The sequence below is a fragment of the Ahaetulla prasina genome, chromosome 18 (assembly GCF_028640845.1).
Source record: "Ahaetulla prasina isolate Xishuangbanna chromosome 18, ASM2864084v1, whole genome shotgun sequence".
Classification (NCBI taxonomy): Eukaryota; Metazoa; Chordata; class Lepidosauria; order Squamata; family Colubridae; genus Ahaetulla; species Ahaetulla prasina.
Genome location: NC_080556.1, coordinates 1,010,526 through 1,017,500, shown reverse-complemented (window position 1 = coordinate 1,017,500; position 6,975 = coordinate 1,010,526). Strand labels below are relative to the sequence as shown.

General features: G+C 51.2%; 1 protein-coding gene across 1 annotated transcript in view; it reads right to left on the bottom strand.

The window, feature by feature from the left end:
• GPR153 (G protein-coupled receptor 153) overlaps positions 1 to 4,169 on the bottom strand; it is a 20,249-nt gene extending 16,080 nt beyond the window's left edge. Inside the window, exon 1 of the mRNA XM_058161386.1 lies at positions 4,071 to 4,169. The gene's annotated coding sequence lies outside the window, so the exon portion shown is untranslated. The remainder of the gene's footprint in view (positions 1 to 4,070) is intronic.
• Positions 4,170 to 6,975: the final 2,806 nt, after the last annotated feature.

Sequence of the window (6,975 nt, the reverse complement as noted above, 5' to 3'; positions counted from 1 at the left end):
TATCTATCTATCTATCTATCTATCTATCTATCTATCTATCTATCTATCTACAGTATCTATCTCCTTTCTTTCCATCTCTATCACCATCTCTCTCTCCATTATATCTCTATCCCTATTATCTCTCTCTCATCCATCTATCTATCTCTATCCTCTCTCTCTCATTCCCTCTCTCTCTCATCCATCCATCTATCTATCTATCTATCTCTATCCTCTCTCTCTCATTCCCTCTCTCTCTCTCTTTCTCTCTCTCATGGCAGCTTCGTGTAAAAAGCCAGCAGCTTCCCCAGCGTCAGGAGAAAAGTGCCAAAAAAATAAAACGGAAGTCGGTTTAAGATTTAATTGGGAGCGACAACTAAGCCAGCTCTGTTTTTTTCGGTCCGCACAGCCATTTTAAGCCACGGGTGAAGATCCTCCTCATGGTTTATTAGCCCAGTTGGTTAAAAACAGCAGGAATAAAATTGCTCAGATGCGGGTGGATTAAACAGGAGGAAGAGCCGTGCTCCAACTGGGAAAATAAATAACTTTTTTTAAAAAAAAAAAACCCACCCGACTGTGTTTTTTACTTTTAAGGACAACAATATAGATAAGTCCTTGAACTTACGACCACAATCGGGGGCAGAATCTCCGTTGCTAAGCAAGGTGATTTGCTCAGGGAGTCGTGCCCGATTTGATGACTTTTCTCTCTTTTTAAAGTCATTGTTATCTGAGCTGTCATAAGTTCGAACGGCCGCTAACCGAGTGGCTGCACGTCGAGTGGTTGCGTACGCTCAAGAGGCATTGAAAAGCAACGTTTTTTAAAGCACGCTAGAAAGTTGTTAAATCCCCTTTTTCAGTGTCGTCGTAACTTTGAACGGTCGCTAAATGAATGTTCGTAAGTTTCGAGGACTACCTGTTATTTTAAAAAAGGAATGCTTGAGGACTAGTCTCCTTTTTAACAAAAGAAATGCTTCCAAACTGCTTCGGTTTGTCGCACAAAAGCCCTGCAAAATCGTGCTCTCTCTCTCCTTGCCAAGGGGCTTCCGCACAACCTCTAAGCCGACAAACTAGCAGCGGGGGTAAGACTAGATGACCTCCGGGAACACGCTTCGAATTCCAGAATAAATCCAGAATCAATCGTGCTGTGACATAATTTTCACCCAACTGCAACACAGGCTGAGTCACAAAGGACTGGTTTTTTTTTTAGCCCACGGTTGTAACCCTGAAAACACAACACAACTGTGTGGGATTCACACCTTGATTGTAATTCCAGGCTTGGAAATTTTTGTCACGGAAAGAGGACGACAAAAAAATAAAAAAAAGCGTGAATAAAGCCATTTTTAATTTGTGCACAATTTCGCCTATCTAGGGCAGCCTCCCCTGGTCTGGCTGCGAATTCGGGGTTCAAAAAACCTGGGAGAAGACTGGATTGAGCCCCCCAAAAAAACTCCAGGGCAGATGGACAGTGAAGAAAGAGGAACTGTACAGAAAGTCCTCCACTTACGACTGCAACGGAGCCCCAAATTTCTGTCGCCAAGGCAGACAACTGTAAAGTGAGTTTTGCCACGTCTTATGACCTTTCTTGGCACAGCTGTTAAGTGAATCACTGCCGCTATTAAATTAGTCCCATGGTCATTAACCGAATCTGGCTTCCCCAGATTGTGTTTGCTTATCGGACAGTCGCCAAAGAGGATCACCTGAACCCAGGGACGCTACAACCGTCATAAATGCAAGTCAGGTGCTAAGCAATAGTGCAACGGTCGTGAGTGCGAAAAACAGTCCTGAATTACTTTTTTTTCAGTGCCGTCGTAACTTCGAACGGCTGCTAAACGAATGGTTGTAAGTCAAGGACATGCCTGTATACGTGAAACGAAATGAAGGAGTAATTTAATATTGAAATGTGGGAATGCACTAGGATGGTTATAACTGCCCATCAAATTGTGTCATTTCAGATAGTGGTTACAACAGTTCGTTCAGCGACCGCTTCGAAGTTACGACGACAGTAAAAAAAAAAAAAAGCGACTTAGAACCAGTCCTTGCACTTACAAGATCAACATTCAGCTGTTTGGCCGCCGGCTCACATTTATGACGGTTGCAGTGTCCCCATTTAATGACGGCTGTGAATTGCTTGCAAAAATGGTCATGAAACCCAGCAAAACTCACTCAACAACTGTCTTGCTTAACAACAGGAATTAAGGGCTCAATTGTGGTCGTATGTTGAGGACTGCCTATGATTCATCCGTGGACACCAACAACCTGCTTCACCAACAGACAATAAATGAAATAGAGGAAGTCCTCAACTTACAATGATTTGTTTAGTGACCGTTCAAAGTTACAACGGCAGTAAAAAAAAGGACAGGATCGTTTTTCACACTTATGACCGTCGCAGCCTCCCCCATGACCACGAGATCAAAAATTCGGACACTCGGCAACTGACTCGTATTTTTGACGGGCGTCGTGTCCCCCGGGGGGGGGGGAGGGAGTCACGTGTTTCCCCTTTTGCGACCTTCCGACCAGCAAAGCCGGATTCATTTAACAATCGCGTTACCCACTTAACGGCTGCAGCGATTCACTTAGCAACGGAAGCAAGCAAAGTCGTAAAACGACTCAACCCCTGTCTCGCTTAGCAACAGAAAATTGTTGGCCTCAAACGGGGTCGTAAGTTGAGGCCTAGCTTCAAGAAAAACGTGAAGGAAGTGCTTTTTCAAAGAAAAAAAAAAGATGAAATAAAAAAATATTCCACAGCAGCAAATTTGGACTTGGTTTAAGCCACTGCAGAAGGGTGGGGGGACCGAATTCCAGCCCCCTCCCCTTAAACCTTACTTTGCTCATCCCCAAAGTCTATTTTTCTCTCTGTTTCCCCCCCCTACACTTCTGCTAACAGGTGAATCCTCCCCAAGCAGAAGCAGTCTATCTGCCTATCCGCTGGTGCTCTGAAGGTTGTTGCCCAGCCACCCATGCATCTAAAACAGGGATGGAGGGTGGGGGGGGGGAAGAGCCCCAGGAGTTTCTCAAAATATTGGGGTCTCCGAGTCCCCAAAGCAATTCAGGTGTGTGTGTGTGTATCTATCTACATTGAATGCATTGGACATTAAAAAGGGAGAAATGTGAAAAAGTGGGTTGGTTTGACATGAGGGGGGAGGCCCTGAAAGGGTTTTGGGGACTCCTTGGGGGTCCCCCTCAAAGCTCACACAGCTGCATTCAGACAATCAGATTCAAGGAGGCTCCAATATTCCCCAAAGCACTTTCTCCAATGCTAAATGACAGCCCCCTCCCCTTCTCCCTGCCTCCCACCAAGCTGTTGCAATGGCTCCAACTCCGGATCCCATGCGCCACGTCCGCAACCCAGCATCCCTCACCACCCCCACTCCTCTCTCCCGTGAAACCCCCCCCCCAAATGCAAAATGCAAACCCCTTTGCCAAAGTGCCGACTAGACACTCGCAAAGCGCTCCCCGCAGAGATGCATAGGAGGGGGGGGGTGGATGGGATGGGGGGGGGGAAGAGGAGTAGGGAGGGGGACTGAAAAGGGGGCGTTCTGTAGGGGAGGGGGGGGTCGCCTTGTCCACACCCTCCTCCGCGGAGCAGAGGCGCCCCCCCTCTCCCTCCCCAGCCCCCGACCCCAAAAACCTTTATGTAAGAGAATCTGCAGCGGAATTTTAGAATGGGATTTAACCCTCCCCCGCCCTTATTTATTAATTTATTTGGGGGGGGCAATCATTAAATCGTTGCGGTGCTGGGGAGGGATAGAGAGAGGCCCACTTAGTGCATTTGGGGAGGGTCTTAGCCCCCCTCTCCTAAGTGGGCGGGTGGGGGGGGCAAACTTAAAAAGAGCGAGGCTGCATAAGGAAGGGAGAAGGCTGCGCTTTCATTTGCAACCTTCTGGGGCGGAGCGCGCTGGGCGCCCCCCCCCCGCCCCCAGCTGCAGGAGGGGGGGGGCTCCCGGTTGGGAGATGACGTGGGGGGGATCCCCGATGGGGAGGGCGAGTTGGGAGGGGCGAGTTGTTGCCTCCCTGCGGGGTGGGGGGGAGGAGGGGAGGAAGAGCTCGGCGGTGGCGCCCGCGGGCGCCCGGAGCTCCGGCGGCGGGGGACTCACCTGGGCGAAGGTGCGCTCCGGTCCCCTGCGCCCCGCCGGCTCCAGCGCCGCTGCCTGAGCTCCTGGTCGCCTGGCCGGGGCTGGGCGGGTCCGGGGCGGGCCAGCGCATGCTTGCGGCTCGGCTCCCCTCCCCTCCCCTCCTCTCCCCTCCCTCGCGGGAGCCCGGCCCCTCCCGCAGGATTGGAGACCCTCCGCCCGCTGCGCCTCAACTCTGCCCCCTCCCCGCTTAAAGCCCAGACCGCCCCCCCACCCCCCTCTTCTCCTCTCCTCCGTGGTCTGGGGGAGGGGAGGGCGCTGGTGGCCCCTCTCCGCTTGACGAGGGCGGGGGGAGGGCGGGCTTTGCCGAGGTGGAAGGACTGCGGCTCCCATGGTCCGCAGCCGGGCTGGCCTGGAGTGGGGGGGTGGAGGGCTGGAGCAAGGGCGGCGGTGCGGGATGTGGTGGTGGGGGGGGGGAGAGCCCGGTCTCCAAGGGGTTCTTCGGGGGCGAGATGGGGGCACGGACGGGGGTGTTGGAGATCTGCAACCTAATCCTTTCAAGGAAGGGCTGAGAAGTTGGATGGGGCTTCCTCCTTCTCCTTTCTTGTTTCCTTCCTTCCTTCCCTCCCTCCCTCCTTTCTTTCTCTGCTTTCCTCCCTCCTTCTCTCCCTCCCTATTTATATTCCTTCCTTCCCTTCCCTTCCCTTCCCTCTTCATTCTTCCTTTCCCTCTTCCTCCTTTCCTTTCCTTTCCTCCTTCCCTTCCCTCTTCATTCTTCCTTTCCCTCTTCCTCCTTTCCTTTCCTTCCCTCTTCGTTTCCTTTCCTCTTCCACCTTTCCTTCTCTCTTCCTCCTTTCCTTCCCTTTTCCTCCTTTTCTTTTCTTTCCTTCTCTCTTCCTCCTTCCCTTCCCTCTTCCTTCTTCGCTTCCCTTCCCTTCCCCTGCCTGGAGCCCTTGCTGCCCTCATCATAAATAGGAACCAAGTGCCCGAATTCTGATCACGTGACTTGGAGGGGTGGCCGCAACTGTTGTGAAAAAAATGGCCCCAAGTCACTTTTTTCAGGGCCGCCGTAACTGCGGTCACTGAATGAACTGTCGTAAGTCGAGGACTATCTTATAGGTGGGCTGATGTGTGGTGACATGCTCCCAGATGGTTTTGGGGTAGATCCAGAGCTGGAGGGATGTCTAATTCCCAGCAATAAAGTGTTTATCCGGGATAGGATGAGGTCTCCTGCTCGAGCAGGGGGTTGGACTAGAAGACCTCTGAGGTTCCTTCCAGCCCTGGGATTCTATTCTGGTGCAAGCTGGAGAAAGCTTATAGAAGTTGGGAGCATCTCGACCTTTCAGTCAAAGGGCGAGATTCATCTTGGCTTAAAATACAGGCGCTTGTGAGCTCAGCTGGGCGAAAGCAAATTTACACAGGAGGCATTTGTGTAAATCTGCACCTTCCATTTTTCTATAAAGATTAATCTTGTCTGAAGGGGCTGGAAGATTATAAGCATCCCCTCCCCGTTTAAAGCTCTCGGCACGGGCCAAGCAGAATCTCACCCCAAAATGTTGGTCTTGAAACCTGCAGATGCTGGTGAAGTGTTATCGGAAGGGTCTCTGTATGAGAACGTGTGCAGTCCTTGACTTACGACCATTTGGCGGGGGGCTGTCAACCCCCATCAAGATGTTTTGAGATTCATTTGAACCTCCTAGACAGCCCATCCCTTTGTGTGAGTGGATTTCACCTTAGTTGTAGATCCGTTATCATAGATCAATCGATCGAAATAGAGCTGGAAGGGACCTTGGAGGTCTTCTAGTCTGACCCACTGCTCAAGCAGGAGATCCTACACCATTTCAATCAATCAATCAATCAATCAGAATAGAGCTCAAAGGGACCTTGGAGGTCTTCTAGTCCAACCCCCTGCTCAAGCAGGAGACCCTATACAATTCCAGACAAGTGGCTGTCCAATCCCTTCTTGAAAACCTCCAGCGATGGAGCGGCCACGATTTCCGTTGGCAAGCAGTTCCACTGGTTCTCACTGGTTCTCACTGTCCAGGAAGTTGGTCCTTAATTCCAGGTTGCTTCTCTCCGGGATGAGTTTCCATCCATTGTCTCTCGTCCTGCCCTCAGGTGCTTTGGAGAATAGGTTGACCCCGCCCCACCTTCTATGTAGCAGCCCCTCAAATATTGGAAGATGCTAGCATGTCCCCCCCCCCCAGTCTTTCTTTTTGGTCTCCAGGCCCTTAATCATCTTAGTTGCTCTTCGAGGCACTTTTTCTAGAGTCTCCACATCTTTTTTTATAATGTGGTGAGCAAAACTGGATGCAGTGATCCGAAGTGTGCGTCTTATATTTATCTCTCAGGCTATGCTAGTTTGCAAAATCAAGACCCCGTGGATAGGGGTGGGCTTCAAAAATTTTAGCAAGGGGTTCTCTGACCGGTTGCTGGGTGGGCGTGGCCATGGTGGGTGTGGCCTAGTTGGCTTTCCTTGAGCCTCTGGGAGGGCAAAAACAGCCTCCCCAGGCCCCCGAGGCCGGAAAGGGGCTTCTGGTAGGTCCATTTTTCGCCCTCCCCGAGCCTCCAGGCGTGCCCTGCACTGACCTGCATCCAAAATGGGCCATGTGGGGACTCCTGGGATGGGCAGGGCCAGCCAGGAGTGGGATTTGGGGGTTCTCCGAACTGCACAGAATCTTAGCTAGAGGTTCTCCCGAACCCCTGCAAACCCCCAGCAGACCCACCCCGGATCCTGGAGGACTTTTCCTGAAATCAGGATATAATATGATAGCTACATTCCCACTATCTACTACCGAAGTTGCCTAGTTCCTGCCCCCCCACCAGAAAAATAAAAATAAAGGTGAGCTGGGTTTCTTTTCAATGACGGCTTCTCATAATGACCGTTTTGGACAAAGTCTAGCTCAGCTTGCGATGAAGCGCCTTCCTT